The sequence below is a fragment of the Protopterus annectens genome, chromosome 14.part0, assembly GCF_019279795.1.
Source record: "Protopterus annectens isolate FY-2018-M chromosome 14.part0, PAN1.0, whole genome shotgun sequence".
Taxonomy (NCBI): domain Eukaryota; kingdom Metazoa; phylum Chordata; order Ceratodontiformes; family Protopteridae; genus Protopterus; species Protopterus annectens.
In genome coordinates, this window is record NC_056748.1 from 179,574,350 (window position 1) to 179,600,550 (window position 26,201).

Genomic DNA, 26,201 nt, shown 5'->3' on the forward strand with positions numbered 1-26,201 from the left:
GAATTCTAACATGAAAGGGTCACAACATGCTTCACTGGGCCAGTAGAGTGCAATGTTGTCACATATTTTGCAGTTCCACATTTCACAGTATTCTTTTACATTCAAGAAAACATGCCTGTATTTTACATTTATTTACAAATGCCAGAATGATATATCAAATTCTATTTGACTAGGCTGGCAGCCTTCACCCATCTCTCCCCAATCGTCACATGCTCTACTAATTATTCCTTTCTTAATGGCAACTTTTGTTCTAGATTCTCTTAAAAATTCTACCGGTGTTGGTCTTTCATTTAGGACCCCCCTATTTCTTTCTCTTTGCCTATACTCTGATATCAATCCTTGATATGAAGGGCAACGGCTAACCTGCAGTCCAGATAAGTTATTGGCATCTTCCCATTCTTTTACCTTTCCCTCTCTAGTTATTTGCTCCCAATAACTTGGTTCCTTTGCCAGTTTTCTCCAATAAATTCCAGCCCCCCTCTTGCCTATTGTCTGTATCCCTAATTGCAGTCATCCCTATCGGCAGAATCTCCTTTCTCCATCCCTGTGTTGGCTTAGTTCTTAGGATACTTTCTACTACTTTAACAATAATCATAAAGAACATTATATTCATATTCTCCTTAAAGGTCTGCATCCAAAATCCCAGTCTCTTCTGTCTGTTCTTGTTTTTTGAGCTTCCCCCCTGCTTCATCATTATCTCTTTCCACTTTGAATTATAGTTTTCTGCTTGTGCTATATATAGGAGCTTTAACTGTGTTGCTCTGAAATATCCCTTCAAATCAGGTAATCCCAATCCACCCTGTTCTAGTGAAAGACTAGGCATATCCCACTTGACTCTTGTTGTCTTCTCCCCCCAGATAAAAACCTTCAGCTCATTATTAATTGCAATGCATAACTTCTCCTTTGTTTGATAAAAAATATGCCTAACCTGTGTATAAGACTAAAGAGACTAAAAACATTTAACTGATTGTATCTTACTATTGATATGACTATAACAGAGCTTCCATTTTCTCAGTTTTTATATTTTTGTTTTTGTTTAGTCTCTTCCCACATATCCTTAGCTGCCAAACCAGCATAATTTTTAACCCATACTCCTAAATACCTCATTTTATCATGTCCCCATAGGTATGGATATTGCTGAACCAATTTGTATGTGGGTACATAATTTATTGCTATTGCCTTTGTTTTAGCTTCATTAATTTTGTATCCCAAAAAGATCTAAAACTGTCTCAATATGTTCCACAACATTGTAATGTCCCTTTCTGGTTTTGTCAGGTATAAAGTAATGTAATCTGAAAATAGAACCAGCTTTTCTTGACTACCGTACCAGTTATATCCTTGAATATCTGAGTCCCTTATTTTCTTTGCCAGTGGTAAATATAATGAAAATAACAAAGGAGAATGAGTACACCCCTGCTTGGTTCCTCTGCTCAAGCAGAGCTTATCAAAGAGGACTCCACCCACTAGACTTTTCACCTCTGATCCCTCATATATCCTCCTAATCAATCTTATAAGTTTATCAGGGAATGCAAATGCTTTGATTGCTCTGCTCATAAAGTCCCAGATTACTCCATCATATGCTTTCTTAGCATCAAGACCCACCAACAACTGTGGTATTTCCTTGCATTCTGCTTCCCTCTGGATCATCAGTGTTCTGTTAATGTCAGATGTTTGCCTCCCCTCTACAAAACCACATTGATCAATTTCTATCAATTTTGTCAAAACCTTTGCCATTCTTTTAGCCATTATAGACATAAACACTTTATAATCATGGTTTAGTATTGAAATGGACCTGTATGGAACTGAATATGATGGATCTTTACCCTCTTCAGGTCTTATCACCACTTTCTTCCAGGATGTTGGTACTTCCCCTCCTCTTAAAATACCGTTAAACAAAACCTCCCAGAACTTTATCATTTTTCCTCCTAGCTTCCAAATTTCCACAGGAATACCATCTATTCCTGAGGACTTTCTTGTAGATTGGTTATAAATCACCATTTTTATCTCATCTCCTCCTATCCTAACTGTTAGTAATTGAGCCTTCTCTACTTCTAACCTTAATATATTTAATTCTTCCATAAACATTTCCATTTGTACCTTTTCTTGACCTTTCTCTGCTTTATACAGACTTTCATAGACTTTCCAAAATATTTCTTATACTTCTAAAGGATCCCTTGTTATCTTCCTTGTTATAGGCTCCCTAAGCTTGGTGACAGCCCTTCCTACTATCTGTTACATGAATCATTCTGCTAAAAGTTTGTGCGCTCTAGAGTTATTATCAAAAAGCATTTGTTTATCAGCAATCTTTCTAAACTCATGCATATTATCGAGGTACTCCCTTATTTTCCATTTAGCATTCTGCAGTTGCTCCTCCTCTTGTTTTGCGAGATTCCCCCTGTTTTGCAAAACTTTAACATTTGTCAGTCCCTCTAATTAATTCTTGTTACTTCTTAACCATTTCTCCCGTTCTTTTATTTCCACCATATTTTTAAACTCCACTTTAATGTTTATCCCACTCCCTAGCTATATTTTCAGAATTAATTTCTATCTTCTCTAATAGCTCCTAAATAATTCCCACTACCCATTCCTTAAATTCCTTAATTTTTTCAACAGATAGGTGGGAAAGGGCTAGTGTCTCATTTTTATTTTATTATCCTGTGTTTTTATTTTAATTATTGATGCATGATCTGAAATAGTTACTGGGTGCATATCAAGACCTTCAATTAAATGCACATGTTCCTGTGAAATGTAAATTCTGTCTGTCCTAGCCTAGGTTTTTGTATCTTGGGGAATACTATGTAAATTAACTCTGAACTCCTAGTACTGAATTTACATCTTCCATGCCAAATATTTTCATAAATTTCTTTGCTTTTTTTGTTATATTTTCCCTTCCGGACCCCCCCCCCAGACAAATCTTCACTATTGCAGTCAAATTCCAGTCCCCATCTGTAAGTAATATTCCTTGCTCCCATAATTTTCTTAAGCTCCATTATAGCAGTTTTCAGTGGAATATAGATACCTGCCAGTGTAATCCTCTTCCCTTGCCAGTAGCTCCTTAGGACTGCAAATCTACCATTATTGTATTTTTATGCTCTTCTATTAATATTGGAGCTCCACTAACAAATAATATAGGTACTGCTCTCTTCCTTTGACCCAGGTATTCCACTGAATAACTATCCTTAATACCATTCTTTATCAAATTCACATGTTCATTTCTTTCAAAGAGTATCATGTGTAGCATAGCTATTTGGACTCTACATTTTTTAAATATAATGCACTGCTTTCTTTTTGTATTTATCTGTGATACCATTAATTAATTAAATACATTATAGAAAGCATCATATTCTTGAGAGATTATTTTCCAACCTTTTATGTATAACAGCTTCTTTGTTAAGTGTCTAGTTTCAGCTTTTGTGTTATATGCATGTACTATTTGGCAGGTTAATCTTTTATATAGTTGTTTCTTGCCATCTCCATTTGAACCTATGCCACATCTTATAGAACTGTTTGTTTTAAAACTCCTCAAACAAAAATACATACACATCACCTATACCCCCTAAAACCTATTAACTTAATAATAACACAACACACACAAAACTATGTACATCTTCAAATATTGAAGTTTTACCATCCTAATAGGAGCAAATGTTCCAAGCTGACAGCTGCACACACAGACTCAAGCTAACCTAAAATAAAAGTTATCCATGCTAAGATGCATGATAGAGCCCATGCTTCTATTAAGTACTGTCTGGTTTTGTCTTATCTTTATAGCTCTCTCAGCTGGGAAAACACTTGAATGCTTTCAGAAAGCATTTTCTCCAAGCCATTTCTATTTATCAGATTGTCTGCTATATTTTTGTATTTACTTACTTTTTTCTTAAAACTTTTTACTAGATGAAGTTAATGACCTTAACCCAGTCATTTCCCTATGCAAGAATGTGAAAAAGTAGACTAATTTTTCTCAAGTCATTCTCTTTCAACCAGATCTTTTCTGACATTTCAGTGCCTACATTTCCTAAAACTGAACAATGAAAAAGAGAGAAGTAGTGAGAAAGGGAAAACAAAAAACAAAAAAATAAAATAAAAAAAACAGGAGCACCTCTTTACATTAGTATCCCCATTACACTTTAAAATAACTGAAAAATCTTTACTTTACTTTATAACATACAAAGAAAATAGTAATATTAAGAAAAAATAATTTTACTTGCAGTTAACTTTCTCCCTCCTCTTCCCTTCTCCTGAGTATTTTTCCAAATATTAATGACATGAAGTAGGGCAAATGCTTTACAGTCTGCTGCAAATTTAACAAAGTACTAAAAAGTCCAATATTTCCAGATTTTTTATTCTATTCCTGTTCATCTCCTTCTTCCAAACCCTGTCTCTGCTTCATTTCCAATGACTCTTGATTCTTCTAGTCAACTTTTGTGCTGTTTTCCCTCTTTCAAGCATTTCCCATTGAGACACTGGAAAAAGTTTCACTGGCATAGTCTTGCTGTGGTCTTTATTACCAGAAGAACAAGAAGCAGAATCTTCTTCTGTTTCATAGCTCACTTTTTGTTGGACATCAATTTGAATCTCATGCCTGTTTCTCAACATTCCCTGAATAAGGGATAAATTTACTCCTTTTCTGCCTGGTGTACAATGAGTAGTCATTCTTCACAAACATTCTGCTATCTCTCACTTTTAGTATTTTGCCTTTCTGCCACATTTTTGTCAGACTCAACTCCTTCTGCTGTTAAAATTCCATCTTTAGTATTAAAGGTATAGGCTGTTTTTTCATAGCTGTGTTTTGAGCATACACATGATGTGCCATTTTAATAAAAAATCCCTGTTGTGGAATACCAGCTCAGTTGCTTATTTGTGCTTTCATACAGAGTGTTCCTTCCAGCTTCTTGGGTACAGCAGACAATCTGAGGTTTTCCCTATATGCTCTGTCCTCTAATTATATTATTGTTTGAAACATCTCTTCTTGTGCAGTCTCATATTCAGCCAGCTTTTTCTTCATTTCGTCCTTTGAGTTTTGCAGTTTTATCACCTTATCTGAATATCTGTTTAAAGGTCCTTCCATTTTTTTCCAAGCCTTTTGTTGTCTGGGTTGATAAACTCTATCAAGGTTTCATTTATTTTAGTCAGGTCTGCGTGAAGTTGCCTTTTACTTTCCTCTAGGTTACTGGAAGTCATGTCTGGAGTGTGCACTGCTTTTTGCTGAACAGCTACAATACTTTTCCCAGTCACTGTTTTTTCATCACCTTTTGTAGCTGATTTTCCTTCAGGTCCTCTATATTTCTTTTTTCCTAGCATCCAAGTAATGCACTTACTAGCCAGTTACTGAAATTTATCTAGAAATCTAGGTCCACTGGCTTTATTTGCTAAGTTTCTGTTTTCACAATGGAAGAACTGGAATTAAGCTGTTAGTCAATGATGTGCAGTGATCTTAGAAGTCCTCCACATCCAATCATCCTTGTGCAAAAAATGCAGAATGGACTGAACTGTGACCATCCAGAACTTTGCGTATTGGACCAATTGATTTAGGTTACTGAGATCCAAAACTGGTCTCAAGTCTCCTGTTTTCTTTGGCACTAAAAAGAATCTTTAATAAGCTCTGGACTCTTTCTAGTCTGGAGGGACATCATGGATGACTTTTTTTTTCTAGAAGCTTATTTCCAGTGCTGCTGCCTCCCTCTGACTGGGTGGAATATTTGGATTTTCTTTGAAACCAACTGGGGTGGATGGGAAAATGGCATGATATAACCTCTGGATAGTATCCTTCACACCCATAAACCTTTTGTAATTTCCAACCAGGCTCTCTGATGCAGGGATAAACAACCCCCAGATGTCTCCAGAGATGAGCAGTTGAGCTTCCTTTCAGGAGCACTGGTAGGATTTGTCAGAGAAACAAAGTATGAAGCGCAGTGCAATAACAAACTAGTAAACGAAAAGTGCACTGTTAAGAGGACGAACTGCACCGGACAACTAAAAATTCCAATACCAGCTTTATTGTACATTAAACATTAAACAAATAACACGTTTTTCGTCACTTAGATCAGACTTCATCAGACAAGAACTAACACAACAAACAACCATATATATATGCTGATGAAACAAACTGGTATTACCGGCTGTAAAAAACGGAGCCTTTGGAAACAGTTCAAAAAGGCTTGTTGTTTATTAAGTCCAATTGTTTTAATGACAAAATTAAAAATTGAAGAAAAGACCAAGTACTGTGAAACGCTAAACGCGTTTTTCGTTCCACATAATAGTAGAACTTCCTCAGACAACGGTCTTCCTTTCACTACAGTTTTTAAACTGATGCACATGCTTGCAATTAGCATTAATAGCATACCATTTGTTTTTTAAAGTGCCAGTACTGCAGGTATAACCATACAAGTTGCAAATTTATACACATTTGTATAAACCAATACTATAAATCATGGGTATAGCTTATTATGTTAACTAAATACAAAATGTTGAGTTCAATGAATTTAAATATAGGTATGTGAGTTCATAAGTTTAAAAATAAATAAATAAATAAGCAAATACATTATTAAATCTATACTCTAAATACAATTATAATGGTGGTGGTTATATAGTACCATTCATAACTTTACACATTTTGCTAATACTAAAAAAATATTACTTACAAAAATGTGTTAACCAGCCTGCCTTTAAAATAAACCTATTTAGACATTTTAAATCATTGTTATTTTTGTATAATGTATGCATCAAATAACTGTCATCCAACCATGCCCATGGCTAAAAATGGTAACACTAGTTACAACTCAAATCCAGGTTACAAAGTTAAGACCTGCACCCCTAACAAGATTTATAAACTAAAAAATGTTTTTATAAAAATGTTTTTTTAAAAACCATAATATATAAAACCTTTTTCAGCAAGAATCACCCTTAAAACTATCTCATGAGGTTTTTAAGTTTTAAAATACATGCTATGGAACATGAATCATTAATCCCTGGCTCTCTACATGCAGCTAAACGTAGCTGCCAGGCAAGTTCTCTTTTCTCTAATTCCAATTTCAGAAAGTTTTCATTAACACAGTTAGTGTCTAAATACTGCTTATTGATACCATCAATAACCATAAAGGTAAAAGCATGTCCATGGTTGTTTCCACAATGTCTTGCTAGGGCATTTTCTTCCTTGGACTTTGCAATTGCATATAAATGTTCGTATATTCGGTCACGTAACCGTCTATCCATCTTTCCAACATAGAAAGACGGACATTGTGTACATTGTGCCAAGTAGACTATACCCTTAGAGTTACATGTGAACAACTCCTTTACATGGTAACTCACTGACCTAATCGTAAATGAGTTTGATGTTACAATGTTCTTACAGTATTTACATGAGCCACATTTCCTGGTTCCCCCTTCCATTTTTGGTCTATCAATTTTTGTTTCAAGTAGTTTTTTCATATTTGTACCCCTTCGGTATGTTATTACAGGGTTGAAGTTCAATATTTTAGATATATTTTTGTCCATTGAAAGGTAACACCAGTATTTCCTTACTATTTTACCTATGTCCATTGCTTCTAGGCAATAGGTAAACGTAAAGGCAATTGAAAAATTGTTGTGCCCACATTTATCTGTCAAAGTCCCCTCAACTAAGATGTTGTCTGAAAGTTCTTGTTCGGTGTTAGTGACAATAACCTGGTCAACCACTTCAGTGAACCTTTCCTTAACACCAACTTTGCCATCGGTCAAAAGGGGTAAATAAAAACCTTTTTTCCTTTTGTCCATCACTTCCTGGAAGATATTGTCCAGGAAGGATTTAGGATAAGCCCTCCTTACGAACATTTCATATAATAAATCACATTCTTCTTCAAATTCACTTTGTAACGTAATCATCCTCGCTGCCCTAACCAGTTGGCCTTTTACGACAGCTTTTTTCTGAAAAGGAGGATGCATGCTAGTGAAATGAAGAAAGCTGTTGGAGTAGGTGGCTTTTCTGAAAATTTTTGCTGTAAACATTCCCTTATTTTTCCTCAATTCTACATCCAGAAAATTAATGGAGTTCTCTTGAAAGTTGTAAGTAAACTTCAAGAAGGGTGTTGTTGAATTTAGGTTTCGAGTTTTGCAAACCTGGTTTTAGCCCATTGGGAAAACAACATTATTTTTAATAGTCATTGGAAAGAAATGTGTTGTTGTTACAGACGATTTTTGGATGACATTTTTATTTTATTTAAAGGGAATAAAAATGAAGCAGGTCAATTTGTGGACTTCCTAAATTCAACGACACCCTTCTTGAAGTTTACTTACAACTTTCAAGAGAACTCCATTAATTTTCTGGATGTAGAATTGAGGAAAAATAAGGGAATGTTTACAGCAAAAATTTTCAGAAAAGCCACCTACTCCAACAGCTTTCTTCATTTCACTAGCATGCATCCTCCTTTTCAGAAAAAAGCTGTCGTAAAAGGCCAACTGGTTAGGGCAGCGAGGATGATTACGTTACAAAGTGAATTTGAAGAAGAATGTGATTTATTATATGAAATGTTCGTAAGGAGGGCTTATCCTAAATCCTTCCTGGACAATATCTTCCAGGAAGTGATGGACAAAAGGAAAAAAGGTTTTTATTTACCCCTTTTGACCGATGGCAAAGTTGGTGTTAAGGAAAGGTTCACTGAAGTGGTTGACCAGGTTATTGTCACTAACACCGAACAAGAACTTTCAGACAACATCTTAGTTGAGGGGACTTTGACAGATAAATGTGGGCACAACAATTTTTCAATTGCCTTTACATTTACCTATTGCCTAGAAGCAATGGACATAGGTAAAATAGTAAGGAAATACTGGTGTTACCTTTCAATGGACAAAAGTATATCTAAAATATTGAACTTCAACCCTGTAATAACATACCGAAGGGGTACAAATATGAAAAAACTACTTGAAACAAAAATTGATAGACCAAAAATGGAAGGGGGAACCAGGAAATGTGGCTCATGTAAATACTGTAAGAACATTGTAACATCAAACTCATTTACGATTAGGTCAGTGAGTTACCATGTAAAGGGGTTGTTCACATGTAACTCTAAGGGTATAGTCTACTTGGCACAATGTACACAATGTCCGTCTTTCTATGTTGGAAAGACGGATAGATGGTTACGTGACCGAATATACGAACATTTATATGCAATTGCAAAGTCCAAGGAAGAAAATGCCCTAGCAAGACATTGTGGAAACAACCATGGACATGCTTTTACCTTTATGGTTATTGATGGTATCAATAAGCAGTATTTAGACACTAACTGCGTTAATGAAAACTTTCTGAAATTGGAATTAGAGAAAAGAGAACTTGCCTGGCAGCTACGTTTAGCTGCATGTAGAGAGCCAGGGATTAATGATTCATGTTCCATAGCATGTATTTTAAAACTTAAAAACCTCATGAGATAGTTTTAAGGATGATTCTTGCTGAAAAAGGTTTTATATATTATGGTTTTTAAAAAAACATTTTTATAAAAACATTTTTTAGTTTATAAATCTTGTTAGGGGTGCAGGTCTTAACTTTGTAACCTGGATTTGAGTTGTAACTAGTGTTACCATTTTTAGCCATGGGCATGGTTGGATGACAGTTATTTGATGCATACATTATACAAAAATAACAATGATTTAAAATGTCTAAATAGGTTTATTTTAAAGGCAGGCTGGTTAACACATTTTTGTAAGTAATATTTTTTTAGTATTAGCAAAATATGTAAAGTTATGAATGGTACTATATAACCACCACCATTATAATTGTATTTAGAGTATAGATTTAATAATGTATTTGCTTATTTATTTATTTATTTTTAAACTTATGTACTCACATACCTATATTTAAATTCATTGAACTCAACATTTTGTATTTAGTTAACATAATAAGCTATACCCATGATTTATAGTATTGGTTTATACAAATGTGTATAAATTTGCAACTTGTATGGTTATACCTGCAGTACTGGCACTTTAAAAAACAAATGGTATGCTATTAATGCTAATTGCAAGCATGTGCATCAGTTTAAAAACTGTAGTGAAAGGAAGACCGTTGTCTGAGGAAGTTCTACTATTATGTGGAAGAAAAACGCGTTTAGCGTTTCACAGTACTTGGTCTTTTCTTCAATTTTTAATTTTGTCATTAAAACAATTGGACTTAATAAACAACAAGCCTTTTTGAACTGTTTCCAAAGGCTCCGTTTTTTACAGCCGGTAATACCAGTTTGTTTCATTTCCTAGTTCGTAGAAGTGATTTGGTGTGATATATATATGCTGACCTTGGTTTGAAATAACCAATGGAAATCTGGCAGTGCTCATAAATATGAATGAATGCATTAAAATACAAATGTATGACATTAAACAAGTCGGAATAAAATGCTGTGATTCACAGATATAAAATATAATGTTATACCACTTTTGAAATGGCAAATAGTGTCATAAAATAAATTTTTACAAATTTCATAACTGCACCTGTTTAATAATAACAAATGATTTGTGTTGAAAAATCATCAACAATACTCCCATCTAGTGGTCAAGGTTTGATGTACACTAAATTTCCATCATGAACTTTGTGCTCCGTTCATAAATAATAACTATTTTGAATAATTGATAATATCTAGATAATAAATATATGTATATTGAGATCTATGAAGTATAAAAAAAATGTATATATATGAAATGAATAATGATTATATATTATATATAATGATTGTATAATAGATGTTGTAAATGGAATATATGAATAAATATATTAATATATACACAAATATAAATATAAATAAATAGCCACAAAACATAAAACAATGACAATAAATAATATATATATATATATATATATATATATATATATATATATATATATATCAGTGGCGGATTTAGGCATGGGCGCAGGGGCGCGCGCCGGCCCCTTTTTCAACTTTCTTCTTTCGCGCCGGCCCCTTTTAAAACTTTCTTCTTTTTTTTTTGAAAAATTATCAGGTGCATCTTTCCTGAAGAATCCTGTCACCAATGCGCCAAGTACATCGGAGATGTGATTGGAGGTTGGTGTCAGATGATTAATTTTTTTTTTTAATAACATAACGGTCCTCCTCCAACTGCATCTCCTCTTGTAATTTAGGCGCGTTGGTGACAGCTGACAGGAATTGTTGGGTAAGCTATTGTCGGAAGACAAGCTCGTTCAATTTTAAAATAAAAACTAGATTGGGGGTGCTGCACTGTTTGAGAAAGCAAGTACGCATTTACTTTTACGTGGGTGCAACCTGCTGGGAGTTGTAGCGTACTAAGTATTGTGTGCATTTTAAGGTTGTTTGAGTCCGTGTCAGATTGGGGCTTATCCTCAATATAACACAATGCTGACTCTTTAGGTTTTTTTGTTTCCGTATGTTCCTGACATGTCCCATCAGTGAAATGGCACCATATTGTACAATCCATCTCCCAGAACTAGATGGTACACTTGACCTAGTTAATCAAATGCTTCCTGTAAGAGTATTCTAACTACAGCAGTATTTTTTTAAAACTACTGACAATAACAAAGGTAGTTATATTTTGTACCAGACTTTTACTGCAGTCTTAAGTGTGAGTGACTACACCTGCATTGAGCAACAGCTGTCTGAAGGTTAGTACCTATGCATATACATAGGACTAATAGACTAGGCTTATGATAATTTTTATGAGTAAATTACTATGATGTTATAGTTGTATGCATAAGAGAAAATAACTATGTTTATTACATTTGTTACTATTACAGTATGATTTCAACTATGGGAATTTGCCGCAGGCAGATGTCTGATCTTTAATCTGATTTTGAGTTTTACAAGAACCCCCAGAGTGCAGCCGAACCCTTCTGATATGGTCCAAAAGTTAGAAACGTGATGACTTGTAGCCTCTCAGAAGTATACCACATAACATTTTCCATCGATGCTATTGCTTTGGAACAAGTTAGAAAGTCAATGAAATCTCTGTGCTAGTTCTTTTATGCTACTCCCACAAACATGAGAACTCCAAACGCTCCAGCTTGAGAACCTTTTGAGATATAAAAAAACATTCACTTACACAACTGCCTAACTGAAATGGCTGTGATAGGATTTCAGTACTTGGCTCCTTGCCAAACCTCTCGATCTGTTAGCGCAAGAAATTTGGACAAAGGCAAAAATAATGACAGCGGCCCCAAAATAGGGACATATTTTAAATATTGCTCTTCCAAACTTGGAAAATTAATGGTATAATTGATTCTGCATTGGCATGCATTTTCTGAAGGATATGCAGCCTGAAACTCAAAATGTTTTTTTTTTTTTTATTATTTAATGACTTCATTCGTAAAAGATGTTCCAGAAACCCACATATTTTTGTGAGGAAAGGACCAAACATAGAGTAAAAAAAAATCTACACATTCTGCAAAACTCTGGGCTTTTGGGAGCTACGGAACCACCCCGCCCCTCCAAAAATGAGTAGTTTCTGTAACCCTTTGGCCAAGAGTTGCTTACTGGTATGTCGGTGGGCGCTAACTTTTGAAGTCTTTCCTTCATTTTTCCTTCTCTGGAATTACTGAGATAATGTTGGCGAAGGAGAACGAAGTTTTTCTTTGTTTTACGGTTTACGCGACCCTGCTAATCGTAAAAATGTATTTGATCGCAATAGTTACGGGGCAACTGAGGCTGAGGAGAAAGGTAGGCTGAAATTATTAAGTAGCCAGCACTTACTACCAGAGCTTTAGTACGCAAATTTGGAGCAGAGCTAACATGATAAAGGTCCTAGCTATCTTCTGACAGGAAATACACGTCTGCTAGTAGCAGTGTTTCAGAGAATTTGTGCATGCATGCTATTTTTTGTTGTAAGTCTTACTGTTATTTTATTACCAATTACAGCACATTGCCTAACACACCATGTATTGAAAAAGTAAAGAAATGAGGCACAAAGCAGGCGACAACTAAATACACAGCTAAAAGTGCATTTAATATTCCGCAGCTGCTGGCTTTGAACCTTTTCAGTTGTGCAATTATAGCACATAAACAAAAGACAGTAGTGGCTGTGAATGCTGTACCGAGCTTTGAACCAGCAGCAGTCACAACTCTCAAATGTCCAGATTTTTCACAGAATCTTAGTTTTGGCCCATTCCTCAAAAGATGATTTTCTGGCAAATCACTGAGTATCGAAGTCACTAAATAATGACAGACTTTTGAGTTTCTTATTTCATAACCTTCAGTAAACGCAAGCTAAAACAGAGTACATGCTGCACGCATGTACCTATGTCGTGTGTGTGTGTGTGTGTGTGTGTGTGTGTGTGTGTGTGTGTGTGTGTGTGTGTGTCTCTGACACTCCTAATAAGATAAACTAGATAACGGAGAATGAGTGAGGTGTTGGACGATGGCCGGTGTGTGAATAAGTGATTGCAGAGGGTTTGTTTTACTTTATCCCCAAAATGCGCTCTCACTTTTGTAGATTCTTCTTCTTCTTCTTTCGGCTTTTTCCCGGTTAGGGGTCGCCACAGTGGATCACCTTGTCCGTACATTGAATGGCAGTGGAGTTTTACGGTGTCGAGTTGCCAGCCCGGCGCCCAACCTTCCACAGAAGGCACACTCACACCTAGGGCCAATTTAGAGTGTCCAATCCACCTGCAGCATGTCTTTGGGATGTGGGAGGAAACCGGAGCACCCGGAGGAAACCCACGCGACCACAGGGAGGACATGCAGACTCCGCACAGAAGGCACCCCAGCCGAGGATCGAACCAGAGAACCTCTTGCTGTGAGGCGGCAATGCTAACCACTGCACCACCATGGCCACCCCTCACTTTTGTAGATTATTAGCTGTTAATATTGCATCATATTATGTAGTGCCGTTTAGGTAGCTTCCGTTTTCCGCGGTGTTTGCAGAAATCTTAAAGCTTAGTTAAATATAAACACACACCTCTCAAGTGTACCTCATTACGAGGAATGTACCTCAGTGTTATAGGCTGAAATTGCAGACTTTATGTACTGTCCCAAACTGTGGAGGTGTGATAGTTGAATAATTTAGCAGGTGTGATTTTTACAGGATGGATGAATTAGATGTGTGTGATTGCATATTAGGGTGTTTAAGGCACTTTGTAATGTGAAGTGAAAGTATGTGTGGTAGAATAAATGGTTGATGTAGATAAACGCATTGCAGATGGCTTTGACATTTTTTTTAATTCCTCTAGCACTGGTGAGGGCACCAGTTCTACTTTCTTTGGTGGTGTGTGTATAGAATTGTACATGGTACTCTGCCATACAGAATGTGTATATGTGCTTTGTTGCATTACCTATACGTATGTACACATGCACACAACTTTGTGTGTATGTAGTTCTTTCAGTTATAATTGTCTTAGGATGGAAATAAAACATTATTGTACTGCATTTGCCCAATTACAGCAGACACACCCTTATATTGGGAATGAAATAGCCGTGAATTTATTGAACCGGTAAAGGTTAGGATTAGATGTCTGTTAAAAAACTAAATTGCTTAAGCATGAGGTTGTGGTTGGCATAATGGTTTGGGTGTTTATCTCAGAAATGGGATTTGATTCTCCCCTTTGAAAGGGAAATTGGTTAGGCTTAAAATGGTCTGCAAGAGCAGCTAGCCTACTATTACCCATGAAGCTGATCAAAACAGCCAGATGTGTGCTAAGGGCAGAGCTTGGAGAAGAAAAAAGTACAGTTTTGTACCTACCATAAATGTAAATGTTCGAGTGTTCACACTGCTGCACTCATTATACTTGGGTTATCCTGCCGTCAGGCGGTTCCCCAGCTGGCCTGAGTTCCAAAGTCTTGGTCCGGCGTCGGTTGCTGTCGCTTCCTCCCTGACGTCAGTGCTACAGGGGTATATAAGATGCAGTCAACGCCATTTTCTTCAGTTTTTCTTGCCCCAGATGTCAAGTGCCCCCAAATAGGTAGGCAATTCAACTTGCTAATAAAACATAAGTAAGACAAGCAAACAACAACTTACACTTACCAGCATATACTCCCCATAGGTAGTAAAGGGCAGATGACCTAGGTACGCACCAGCAATATAGAGGGGAAGGAGGGAGGGTAACCTGGACTGCAGCAGTGTGAACACTCTAACATCTACATTTATGGTAGGTACAAAACTGTACTATGTTCATCATGTTACACTGCTGCAGTCATTACACTTGGGTAGAATCCCAAAGCTGAGGTAGGGTGGCTGGTACTATAATGCATCTGGGGTGGCTATAAGGCCCTGCAGCACTGCAGAGGCGAAGCCAGCTCTGAGTCTGGAGTATAGAGGCAGGTGGTAATGCTTGGTGAAAGTATGCACAGAGCTCCATGTTGCTGCTTCCAAAATATCCTTGGTAGGTACTCCTCTGAGGTAGGCCGTTGAGGTGGCTGTTGCCCTGGTGGAGTGAGGTCTAATGCTGGTAGGCACAGGTTTTCTATGGTGTGTATAGCACAAACGTATGCAATGTCCTATCCATTTGGAAATAGTCTGTTTTGAAATGGCTTTTCCCTGTGCTCCTGCAGCATATGCTACTAATAATTGCTCAGATTTTCTGAAAGCTTTGGTTTTGTCCAAGTAGAAGCGCAAATGCCTGTGAATGTCCAAAGAGTGCAATAGTCTCTCCCCTTTATTCTGTGGTTTTGGATAAAAAGTTGGCAAGTGAATAGTTTGGTTCACAGACGCACTAGAAACCACCTTAGGCATAAAAGTAGGGTTAGTTCTTAACGACACCCGGTCCTGATGGAAAATAAGGAATGGTTCCACTGCCATTAGTGCCTGTAATTCTGAAACTCTTCATGCTGATGTTAGTAACAGGAGCAGAGCAGTTTTCCAAGAGATATATTTTAATTATGCTGTGCTAACTGGCTCAAAAGGAGGTAAGGTTAATTTTTTCCAAAACAAAGTTGAGGTCCCACGTTGGAGTTGGTGCTCTACGGGGCGGTCTTATGTTTTTTGCCCCTCTGAGGTACTGTTTCAGTAAAGGATGAGAGAAAATTGGTGGATCTGTGTTGTAGTGGGCAGAGATGGCAGAGGCGTGTATCTTTATGGATGAAAATAAACACTTATTTTTGCAGAACTTGATGCTTATGCTGTTTCAGATAACATTTATGTGTTTCAGATACAACAAAATTGTATTTGCAACTATTAAAGAAAACTTAGGAATTTTTTTTGTTAGAAAATCTCTGGACATTTGCCATTTTTTTTTGACAGGGACAATAATGTAGTGAAACAAATACACTTTTTTATTAAGAATTTTTTGGAAACTACATGACTCAACGAGCTCATAACAAAACTGTCTAAAACACATTGGTGTCTCGTTGCTATGATGATGCTCCTGTGTAGGGGAAGTCACTTAGAATGGTCCATTTAGTTTAAGGATATGTGGGGGTTCTGTATTTAGGCTGTGTTCCCTTATGGATATTGTTTTGTCCCCTCTCTGTTTATAACTTGGTTTAATCCACAAAGTCTACCTGCCTGCTTGATGGCTGCCATTTTGGAAGGAATGGAGCTGACAGCAAACAAATTGATCTTAAATGTATTTGTTTTGTGGACTACTCTATGTATGAGAAGGGCACACTCAGTTTAAAACTTTAGGGAAAGTTTGTTGTATTGGATTAGTAACTACATAATTATCATCAAAACTTCAACTTTTCTAAATACTTTTCTTGCAGAGTATGTGTAGTGAGTTTGTAAAATGTAAAATGTGGGGCATGAATGAATATAAACTGTGTCAAATGTGTATTCTTGAAGAGCTTTGTGCAAAGATGTCTGTTTTATGGGGGATGCAAAAGAGTTGCAACATCTAATCCCATGTGGTACATAGTTTATACCTTGTACGCTTTTGGAATAAATACATCTTGTTGTGCAAAATAATGTGACTATTATACAGTAAAAATCTGAAAACTGTAAAGTAGTATTTTTTTTTTAAATGTTTATGTTGGCTTGAGAAGTTTTATCCACTTTTGTTCATGCAGTTAAAACTAATGCAGACATGCTTGATGAATGAGTGATAAAAGGTGAAAAAAGGTTGCCTCTAAATTGTAGCAGAAGGACCAAATCATTCATTATGACTTTTAAACATTCAGAGGAGGCTTGCATGCTATGGAAACTTTTTGATTCATTCAAGATGTACATGTTTTTGTTACATAATTAAATCATTCATTTAAAAAAACTGATTGTTTAATTGTGCGGATTTCTGAAATCGACTATATGAACTCTAATTTCTTTATTGTTACTATATTCTTATAGTTATTGCAAATTAATTTAGATGTACATTGGGGAAAAAAGGGATTCTGACTTTTTTGTAAATTTTACCAGACCTATCTTTCAGGGTGCTTGTTTACGGAGATATGGAAATACTGCATATCTTAATTATTAGGTTATGTCACATGTTTGAGTAAACTGTGCTATATTTGGAGTCATTTTTAGCACTCAACTTTTTTATAAACTTTGTTTCTGAGTGATACCATCCTACACTCATAGTCAAATTGGAAGTTATGATGTTAGGTTCCAGATTTTTGGTTGTATATATTTGCTTTCCAAGACCCTTTATCTATATTTTTGATGTCTGCAGGTTGAGAGGTATGGTGACCTCAGTTTATGTATGCTTCACGCGTTGGTGAGATGAAAGGAGTTTGGTGATTGGCTAGCATGTAGCTGATTATCTTATTTACATTAACAGTACATGGAATATTTCTAGGTCATTATTTTGCTATATAAGCCTAGATATGATGGAGTTCTGGAGAAATATAAACAACCCTCCACCAGCCACAAGGACTTTCAAAAGTAGAAGGCATTGAAGTTAAGTAGGAAAGGTGTGTTCTTAGCACATAGGATAACATCATATGACTCCTAGCTAATCTGTAAATGTGACAGTCACTATAAATACCTTTTATCCCCTGTCAAATGTGGTGAAAAGTTTGAATGTGAAAAAAGTGATATTGGTGTAAAATGTTTTAATAGCCACTAAGCAAGCAAGGAGAATCCACAACATGCACACATCCCAGCTACAGTGGTACCACCTAATCTGCAGTAGGGATTTTGTCTATAGTGGCTAATTTATGAGTAAATTCCTCAGCTCTGTGAATGTTTGCAGTTACTTCAGGGTGTCCTATTGCCTCTTGAGTGTAGAAGGGGATAAAACACAGCCTATCCACTACCCCAGCTGTCTTACTACATTTGTTTACTGTACTACAGTTATATTTGGTATCTTAAGATACCTTTTAGTGTTGTTAATTATGAGCAGGAACTTTGTATTAAGAGATCATCCATAAATTTATCGGTCAACTGAATGTATATTGCCTTCTTTTTACACGTCAGAGCATCTTAAGGTGATCTTTATACCACCCCCCCAAAAAAGTGTCCCATTTTCTCACTCCCACCCTGGTAGTTGACTGACCAGACTGCGCCCCCCCTTTCACAGATTCCTGGATCCGCCACTGTATATATACACACACACGATATAAATGTGGTGAATTAATAATGTAATGTAATATAATAATATAATGTATTGCAATATATATATATATATATATATATATGTACAGGCATGAAACATGTAATAATAATAAATAAATAAATAAATAACATCAATATTATTGTTGTTGTTATTAAATAGAGCAATATATGCTAAAAGGTATGCGTCTGAATTCTATACCAACACCTTGATCTAATATGTAAAAAATCATCTAATATAATCTAAAAAACAGCCTTGTAAAAAGTTAAATATAAATATGAATATAAATATAAATATATATATTAAATATATAGTATAAAAATATAGTATAAAAACTAGCACAACTATCTATTTTTTCAAGGTGAATATTTTTATCAAGTAAGTGGGGTGGCTATGGGAGCAAGGTGTGCTCCAATATACGCCAATATGGTTCTAAATACATGGGAAGATAAATACATTTACAATGGGAGTTATAAAGACTGCTGGGTTCTATATAAACGCTTCCTAGATGACATTATTATATTTTGGAAGGACAGTATTGACAGGTTAAATGATTTCATCCAGTATATTAACCGGACTACTGCTTTTTTAAAATTCACCCATGACATCAATGTAAACAGCATAAATTATTTGGACATCACGTTAGAAAAAGAAGGAGACCATTTGAAGTCAAGGGTGTATAGGAAAAAAACTTTTTCCAATTCCTATTTACACTATAAAAGTGCACACCCTTTACACCAGAAGAAGAGCATTGTAAAAGGCCAAATGGTTAGGATTTCAAGAATGACTTCTAATAATCAAGATTTCAGGGATGAAATTGATTTCTTGGTTAGTATGTTTTTGGACAGAGGTTACCCTATAGATTTTTGCAACCGTATTAAAACAGAAGTTATAGAAGGGAGAAAAGATAGATTTGCACCTATATTGAGTTATCATAATCCCTCTATTGCTGTCAACGTTCAAGCACCAGGTTTATTAGAAAACAAGAAAAAAGATATAATGTATTCTCACTCGTTTGTCACCCAATATAGTGGTGATGCAGGCATTGTAAAACAAGTGTTTTTTAAGGAATGGGATAAATTCCTTAATATTACAGACCTGAATTTCAACAAGTCCATTGATTCTTTTAACATCATTTTTAGAAAAGGACGCAACATCAAAGATTGGTTGATAGCTCAACATTGGGAAAATAAGAAAAGTACTAAAATTAAGGGCACTTATTCTTGTGGAATGTGTTCACAATGTTCATTCATGACTAACTCACAAAAAATTTTTGTTCAAGCAAGAGAAAAAGACATAGTTGGTAAAACACATAGCAACTGTAATTCTTTTGGAGTTGTATATATTGCCTTATGTGATATCTGCTCGGCCTTCTATGTGGGTAAGACCGAGAGAAAGATTAAAAGAAGGATTTATGAACATTTGAATGATATCAAAAAGAAGAAAGAACACAGTGCACTATATAAACACTTGAACATTTGTCCTTTGGCAAAATATAAATTTTTCATTTTAGATGAGGTAGCGAAAGATGAAAGAGGTGGCCTCTGGGAGACCCAGATAGAATATAGGGAATTATTTTGGCAAATCATTTTGGAGGCAAATAAATTCCCTGGGTTAAATGATAATATCTCCCTTGCTCCGGTTTTAAAATTAAGGGCAGCCAAATTATAACACCCTTTCATTTTCATTTTCATGCTAGTTTTTATACTATATTTTTATACTATATATTTAATATATATATTTATATTTATATTCATATTTATATTTAACTTTTTACAAGGCTGTTTTTTAGATTATATTAGATGATTTTTTACATATTAGATCAAGGTGTTGGTATAGAATACAGACGCATACCTTTTAGCATATATTGCTCTATTTAATAACAACAACAATAATATTGATGTCATTTATTTATTTATTATTATTACATGTTTCATGCCTGTGCATATATATATATATATATATATATATATATATATATATATATATATATTGCAATACATTATATTATATTATTATATTACATTACATTATTAATTCACCACATTTATATTGTGTGTGTATATATATATATATATATATATATATATATATATATATTATTTATTGTCATTGTTTTATGTTTTGTGGCTATTTATTTATATTTATATTTGTGTATATATTTATATATTTATTCATATATTCCATTTACATCTTTTATACAATCATTATATATAATATATAATCATTATTCATTTCATATATATATATATATATATATATATATATATATATATATATATATATATATACACATTTTTTTATACTTCATAGATCTCAATATACATATATTTATTATCTAGATATTATCAATTATTCAAAACAGTTATTATTTATGAACGGAGCACAAAGTTCATGATGGAAATTTAGTGTACATCAAACCTTGACCACTAGATGGGAGTATTGTTGATGATTTTTCAACACAAATCATTTGTTATTATTAAACAGGTGCAGTTACAAAATTTTTAAAAATTTATTTTATGACACTATTTGCCATTTCAAAAGTGGTATAACATTATATTTTATATCTGTGAATCAAAGCATTTTATTCTGACTTGTTTAATGTCATACATTTGTATTTTAATGCATTCATTCATATTTATGAGCACTGCCAGATTTCCATTGGTTATTTCAAACCAAGGTCAACATATATATCTGTCAGAGAAAGTGTCTCTACATCCTTGATTTTGCAGACCTCCTATGCCATGAGGGCATTGTCTTCCATCAGAGTTCTGCCCTCTACCCCAGGGCTAACTGTCTCCATGTGGATCTTGGAAGAGACCTTGGGATTTCTTGAACCACATCTTTTGACCACCTCATTGATTCATAGAAAATGTTTGTTGAGGGGTCAAAAAATGCATACCCACAGCAGACAGGGTTTTTCCATCTTACTCACACTTGGAGAGTGTGTCTTTCACTTTGGGGCCAAATAAGGAACTTCCTTCGAAGGGGGCATTAATGAAGGAAGCTTTAAAGGGCTCTGCAAAGTCACACAAGCATATCCAAGCATGCCGTCTGATAAAAATACCTGAACCTATTGCCTGTGAGGTACCTTCTGCTGCATGAGACATAAGCCTTATGGATGAATTGGAAATGGACTGCAGGGTAGCCAACTGGAAGGCAGAAATGCTCTCTGCCTTAGAGGGTATAGTCCCAGAGAGAGATTTGGAGAGTTCCTTTATCAAACCCTCTTGAGTCTTGTGAAGTGTGGCAGATAGTTCAATGACTGTAGGGCAAAGGTTGCTGAAACATAAACATGCTTCCCAAATCTGTCTATCATCGTAGACTCCCTGGTGGGGGGATGGACAGAGGAACCTTGTTCTACTAGTTCCTTCTTGGTGGCTGCCACTATGACCATGGCATCAACCAGCACTCCCTTGCTTCAAATAATTTTGTCCTTAGGTGGTGCCAGGATCCTGTCTGGTCTCTTGGGACTGGTTCAGTGATATCAGCTTCCTTCCATGCCTGCTGAGAGACCAAATCATTGAGCTCATCAGTGAGTGCAGTCACCCAGGAGGTAGACTGGCCAGCACCAAAAGCCTTTAGGAATACCAAATCCTGTTGGGTAGGGTTGTTGGGAAACCAACCACCCCTTTGCTTTAGGAGTTCCAGAATGTCTCCAAATGAGATGCCATTGGTTTATAATCTTGGGGACCCTTCCTCCTCATTGAAGTCTGTATCTTCTGTGACAGACTCTTGGGGAGAGTCCAGGTGCCTCCTTTTGCACTTTTTCTCCCTGGGATCATCTTCAGTGGGATGTTCTAGAGAAGTGTAGGAAGAAATCATTATACCCTGTTGGGTATCCTGGAGACTAACTTGGTCTGATTGTCCCTATGGTAAGAATGATTAATTCTTAAGAAGCAGAGATGAATGGGCTAAATTGGTTGGAGCCAAATAAGTTGGAGAAATTCAAGCTGTGAATATAGAGAAAGCTGTCTCCACTACTTTGAATGCTGAATGTCTCTGAGAGAAGGAAAGTGACGGCTCTGAAGAAACATGCTTACAGGCTGTAAGCTTCCTCCTCCCCAAAAGAGAGCACTTGAAGAGGAGTTGAAACCAAGCTGTCTAACACCAAGGTTCTGAGGGGAAGAGACAGCTCCAACAGCTTCAGAGTTGACTCCAGCACCTCAGATCCAGCACCAACAGCTCTGAGCCAGTCAACTTAGAGATGTCCCCAGAGTCAAAGACACTAGTATCTTCAGATCCAATGTGAATGACTCTGGAACTGTCAGATCTGACAACTCCGATACCAGAGGTCATATCAGAGAAGGAGTAAGAAGGAGGGCTGTACTAATAAGGGTCTCTGAACCTGATGGGGTTGGATTCGGGAGAACCCAATTTGAATCTGGGTTGAGAGAAACTTCCTCACCATCCTGTCCATGTCAGATTCCATCAAGTTTTTGGAAGAGCAGGTCAAAGATGCTATTGATGAAGGACTAGAATGATGGTGTTTTGGAGTGTGCTACAGGAAAATAAGAAGTCAGTCTAGATTTTATTGAATCTGGGGCAGTCAGATCTGAGGAGATTTCTCTTTTCTGTTTTTTGGATCCAAGGAGCTGGCATCCAAAGTCTTAGCAAGTTCCTTAGAAGATTCTGAACCCAGAACCGATGAAGTGGTTGGTTCCAGGAAATACTTTCTGATATCCTTTTTCTCTGTATTCTTATGGGTTTGAGCCCCAGAAGATGCTGTTGAAATAGAAGATTTAGAGGACAGGAAGCTTCTGAGAATCAGTTTATTTTGTCTATGTATAAGGGCCCTAGGGTAAAAACCCTTACATATGTCACAACTAGTGTCAAGGTGCAAAGGGCCTAGACAGTAAATGTATTTAGAATGTGCATCAGATAATGGAATTTTGTGGCCACAGGCCATACATTTCTTGAAACCCAATGGTTTCTCAGACATTATCACAAAGAAGGAAAAAGAATTAGAATATTTTTTTTTTCTTTTTTTTTAAATACGAATGTAGAAGAAAAAGAATTACAAATTACAAAATACCAACAATGGTATAAAACATGTACAAAGTGATGTACAAAAAAAAATACCAGCAATGGTAAAAAGGAGTACACAAGTACTTCAAAAGCTATTTATTGGGAAACAGGGAGAAAGGACTAATAGAAGATATAAAGAAGTTTTAGAAATTTATAGCAATAAACTAAAGGAAATAGACCCACAGTGCTAAAAAACACTAGAAACTGGACAGTGGAAATAGTGACCATGTCTGTACTCTAAGGTGGCAAATGAGATCTGAGGTATGTTAGGGACTAGGGCATTATGGGAAAGGGAGGAGTTTGGGAGCCTTCAGTGATTCAGGAGCTGGTAAAAGCGGCTGAGTCATATCCGAGGAATTATAACCAAACCCAAAAGTTGAGGAACAAATGAAAATTGACAACATCAGATTAATGGATTTTTGTTGACTTTGTAAAATTTGTGGGGGACTGAAAGGCTTTTGCCCCACTTCATGTCATTAATGTTTTGAAGAACTCTAACAGGAAGGGAAGAGAAAGAAAAAAGGTCATTATAAGTAAAACAATTTCTGTTCTTAACAGTATTTCTATTAAACTTTCATGATATTTTATTTATTTATTTATTTTTATTTATCATTTGTTGACCGGGAAAGTCCGACTAGGTTCCACAGAGCCTGTTTTCAGCAGAGGCCCGGGGAGAAATGCTCCAGATGCATATATATAAATTGCATATTATATAGTAATGCATTTTCAGATGTTATATGTGGCAGATAGTAAAGTAAGCAGATGTCTTTTTTTCTTTCTTTCTTTCTCCTTTTTTAGTATTAAAAATGTCTGGACAAAAGCATTTTTTAAGTTAATAGGCTATAATCTTCAGCTGTTGAGGTGGAGGGTGGACAGTAAAAATACACAGATCATGATATATGTAGAGCTGATATGGTTTCTCTTATTTTTGCATAGGTGGATGTGTGGATTAAGACCCTTTGCATAATCTAATAAGTTTTAAGTGGAAACAAGTAAATAAGAGAACACTAAACATAATGAAAAGTTTTCTTTTAGTAATAAGTGTTCAGCATAACTTTAGAAGCTTGCAGCTGACAGCTACATTTTTTCTTATGTTTTCATGGAGACAATCTGATTATAAGGCAAAAAAAAGCCAGACCACTGTCTTTTTTTTTGTCTAAAAGTTAATGTTTTCTGAAAGCATGCAAGTTGTTTTACACATCTGTGGGGGAATGAAGATAAAGCAAGAACTGATAGCAGTTAGTTAAGTAGGAGAACAGACAGTAACATGAATCTTAGTATGGATAAACTTAATTTTAGCTTAGATAATCCCTGCATGTGCAGCTGTTTGGGATAATTCTCCCTATTAGGAGGGTTAAACTTCATTATTTGAAGACATACTCAGCTTTGTGCATTTCCATTAAGTTACTAGGTTATGAGATTTTTGAGAGCTTTTATTAAAACAAACAGTCTCATAAAATGTGACATATGATCAAAGGAAGAGAATAAGTAACAGCTGTATAAAAAAAATCACCCTGTCAAACTTTAGTAGGTGCATGTTTCAGAAAAGCTGGAAACAGACATCTAAAAGAGTTGTCATATGTAATAGGAGGGAATAATAACCTCTTATAATAATGGCAACACTTTCCACATTATCTTGAAATATGAATAGTCTCACAGGTATAGACAAAAAAGGAAAGAGTATTGAACTATATTAAGAAATACAGAGTGCATATAACAATGCTACAGGAGACACATTTGGAAAGAAATGAACATGTGAAGTTGATAAAGACTTTCAAGATGGATATTAAGCAGGGACAAAGGAAAAGAGGAGTACTTATACTGATTGCTAGAGAACCTCCAATAGTGATAGAAGAGGGAACAAAGATAATGGTACATTTGTGGTAGTGAGGGGCTACTAGCAAGGGAGGAGGATTACATTGACATGTATTTATATTCCACCTAAAACTGTGATTATGGAGCTTACAAAATTGTGGAGAAATAATCACCTTTCAGCAGGGACAATTAGATATAGGTGGGAAATGGAATTTGATTTGCAACAGTGAGGATGTATCTGGGGGCCTAGAAGGGGAAATATAACAAAAGAGGGTAGATTTCTGAAGAAATTTCTGAAACACTTTGGTACAGAAGATGTGAGGTTTAGTAGTAGGAACTCAGAGAGAATTTATATATTATTCCCCAAGGTACAATAACTGGGTTAGACTAGAAAGAACAGAAACAAACTGCCTGCACTCCAAGTCAGCTCTCCAATTTAATAATATAATTTAATATAACATTACATATACATTCCCAAAACAAAACACCCAAAGGTGAATGTTAAAGATATGGCATACCGGTTTCAGGCACTGATGAAGGCTTTTTGCTGAAACCGGTATGCCATATCTTTAACATTCACCTTTGGGTGTTTTGTTTTGGGCATATATATGTAATGTTATATTAAATTATATTATTAATTAGAGAGCTGACTTGGAGTCCGGGCAATTTGTTTTTGTTATTGAGTTTTTTAGCTCAGCACCAATCTGTACTTGCGTGGGTGTGTGTTTTTGGATTTAGACTAGAAAAGAATTATATTTCACAGAAAGATGCACAATTAATTGAGGGGTTTGACACATATACAATAACTATTTCAGATCATACACCAATAATAATTAAGATAAAAATGAAGGGTAATAAAGTAAAAATGAGCCACTGGTGCTTTCCCACCTATCAGTTAATAAGAGAAGAATCTAATGAATGGGTAGGGGATATTATTTGGGAGTTATTATAG